Raw genomic sequence first — 3,735 nt, 5'->3', positions numbered from 1 at the left:
CGGCAATACATCGAAGCCCTTGATTTGGTTCAACCTGAGCTTGATCGAAGATTCGACCAGGCGGATCTACTTAGGCTACAGCAGCCAACAGAGAAAATGCCCTTCTGAGCTGAGCAAACGGTGAGAAAAGATCTGATACTAAGATCAGCTTACACGATGCCATCAGAAAAAATCGCGTAAAAACGGAACTTATCTTGCTCAGCGATGTTGTAAGTAGAAAAACCGCAAACTCCGTTCAAAAGGTTGCTGAGATACTATCGCAACAACCCTCAAACACTAACTTAGATCTTTTCAAAGAAACTCGAAAATTCGTGGAGCTGTGCCTTTTCCTCCCGGTTTCAGTGGCATCATTAGAACGTTCTTTTTCTGCTCTAAGACGCCTGAAAACATGGTTGAGAAGTTCAATGACACAAAAAAGACTTAGGCTACTGATCTTGCGTTGATGCAAAGAACACATGACACAGTTCATAGAGAAAACACCTGAGCGAAAAGCAATCTTTGGAAGTGTATGAGAACTCATTTCGGCAAAATGTCGTTTTTATGTCACTTTCTAATTTGTTCGTTTCCACTCTAATTTCCTGAACAGCTGCTTTGTTGTTGCTGTTCTTCATTAATTTGTTACAATTTACATTGTGTTTTTTTTGGCGTCGTTTTTTATACACAGGAGGGGACCGAATGCTTACTACCAGTTGTAAATGTTCCCCCACATAAAGAGGTCTGGGAGGCGAAGCCCCCCAGAAGCTGAAAAAATTACGGCAGCTTCAGCCCCCCTAGAGAAAAATACTTCCCGCGCCACTGGGCAACGATACTGTAGGCCAGTGGTTCCCAACTCATGGGTCGCGACCCAAAGTTGGGTCGCCTGATAATTTTTTTGGGTCGCTTGTTTTTCAGGCATAGCCTATTGTATCTTGGGCGAAAAAATAACAATAAAAAAAATTTATGACGTGAAGAGATCGATTACAAAACTGGAAAATATGAACACAAGTCATGAAGCGTTTCATGTCGAGACATCGGAAAGCTTTGTAGCATGATCGTAGTGCAAGAAGTTTTAACAATTTTCGCTTTTATTATTGTTATTATTATTATTAAATGTAAACCCAACAAAAATGTCAGTCTCAAACATAAATTAACTTGACAAAGTTACAGGATCTATATTTTGTAACGTGCACTATATGTCACAAACGCTATGTCGGATAAACTATGACAAAGTTTTCCACACGTTGGACCACGCATAGTCTAGTGTGGTAAAACGCATCAAAGACAAAGCCCCAAGTGCTGTATGGACTTATTGCTTTCTCTACAGAGAGACCTTTGCTGCAAAAAAGCTGTCTCAAGAGCTGCACGAAGTGTTGAATGATGTGAAGTGTGTAAACTTCATCAAAACAAGTCCACTAAATCGGCATTTGTTTTCGTCTTTGTGGATTCTGATTATTATCAAGCATTGCTGTTGCACACAGAAGTGCGATAGTTGTCACGAGGTCGTGTCCTGAACCGAGTTTGTAATTTGCGAGAGAAGATTGCTATCTTCTTGAGGCAACAGAACTGCGTGAGATTAGCCGAGAAGTTTTTGCAAGAAGATTTCAACGCAAAAGTTGCTTACCTTGCCGATATATTTGATTCTCTGAATTCTCTAAATTTATGCAAGGCAACGGTTTTACGGTGATTGATCGCGCCGCAAAAGTTTCTGCTTACCACAAAAAACTCATATTCTGGAAAAGTTATGTCACCAGAGATGAGTACGATATATTTCCTCAGCTAACGCAATATATCAATATAACAGTTTGCCAAAAAGTTTGTGCACTACCATGGAGAATCTCTAACACTTAAACTAATAACTAAAATGATTGGATAATTGATCCATTTGTTGGAAAAGATCTGCCTCAACTTTTCATCCATGTTGCAGAACAGTTTATGGACATAACGACAGAAGTAGCAAACCGTATTTTTTTGCGTCTTCCAAAGACAAATAGGCTACCCCGAAGATTCTGCAAACATCCACTTTTGGGCTTCCATGTACAAAGTGTACCCCACAGTTTTACAATTAGGGATTCAAAAACAGATTCCATTTGCAACAACTTGACTTTGTAAGACTGGATTTAGCGCCATGTGTGTATTGAAAACTGAACAGCAAAACCGGCTGGAAGTTGAAGCCGACATGCGGCTGTAGGGTTTTTCTTGTCTGGAGCCCCCTGTGTAGGGATTTGCTTATTCTTGTTATATTTTTTGCTTCTAAAAGTAAACTTTAAAAGAATATGGGAGACTCTAAGTCTCTAATTAAAAAAGGATAATAAAAAGGATATTGAGAGACTCTAAGTCTCTATTTAAAAAAGGATAATTTAGGCTTCTGGCTGTCTAGGGGTATGACTTCCTGCATAAAAGCAAACGAATTAAATAGAATTAATCATTTTTTATTAAATTCGGGAAATTGAAAAATATGTTTAACTAATTTAATTTATTGCGACCGGTGTCAGAAGAGCGACATTCTCCAGTCGTGAATTTAACATTCTTGTTCTAAAGTTCAGTCCGTTTGCTTGCAAGTCTATTTTCGAATGCCTGTCCTTTTTCAATTCCCCGCTTACTTCATAATATACCGGTAGAGCTTTTTCATCAATAATAGCTATCGTAAGAATCAAGGGAAAAGCTATACCGGTTTCAAAGTTATGTCGCATTAGAAATACAGATGTGTTGAGCTAGATTCTGTGTGAGTGGCGTTTGTTAGCAGGAAGCTTGACTTATGTTCTGTGAGAACGTTAGGTTTTGAATTTGCAGCATTGAAATGCATTTTGCAATAATGATAAATTTTGGTCAAATGTTAAAATATGAATTTGTTAGTTAAAAACATGGTACATGTTACACACTTCCCTCCTTACGGCAAAATAACAGATAAATAATATTACAATAACTCGGTTATACATGATGCAATAATATATAGGTGTGTGGTTATAAGATATGTTTTTTACAAAGAAAATTGACAATTGTAGGCTAACAATTGCTAGGGGAAGACACATGACCCCTCTCCTTTCGTGGGATGAGGAGATTGGACGCACACATAAGTTAACAAGTAGTCGATAACCTGATTGCAGGGATAACAGTCGTTTATCATAAGAGATAAGGCGATGTTTTAAGTTCCCTGGGAGCTATTTTGGCTTAGTAGGCTACGATATAGGCCTACAATAATTGCAGGACTGTAATAGGCTACAGTAATTGCGGTTACAGGGGTAACAGTCGTTTATCATAAGAGATAAGGCGATGTCTTAAGTTCCCTGAGAGCCATTTTGGCTTAGTAGGCTACGATATACAATAATTGCAGGACTGTAGTAGGCTACAGTAATTGCGGTTGAGGGGTAACAGTTGTTTATTATAAGAGATAAGGCGATGTCTTAGTTCCCTGGAATCCTTTTGGCTAGGACGATATACACAAATTGCAGTTGCAGGGAAACAATCGTTTATCATAAGAGATAAGGCGATGTCTTAAGTTCCCTGGGAGCCATTTTGGCTTATTTAGGCAAGGCAGCAGTGGCTTAACTAATGGCTTGGGTACAGTTTTACCTCTTGTCCAGGAGGGATGCAGTTTCACTTCAGCTCAGGAGGAACTATGAGTTGGGTAGGCTACAGTTTTACCTCTTGTCCAGGAGGGATGCAGTTTCACCTCATGCTCAGGAGAATCTATGGGTCGGGTAAGTTTTACCTCTTGTCCAGGAGGGATGCAGTTTCACCTCATGCTCAGGAGGATCT

The sequence above is a fragment of the Aplidium turbinatum genome, chromosome 9, assembly GCF_918807975.1.
Source record: "Aplidium turbinatum chromosome 9, kaAplTurb1.1, whole genome shotgun sequence".
In the NCBI taxonomy this organism is placed as follows: domain Eukaryota; kingdom Metazoa; phylum Chordata; class Ascidiacea; order Aplousobranchia; family Polyclinidae; genus Aplidium; species Aplidium turbinatum.
Note: the sequence above shows the minus strand (reverse complement) of the source record.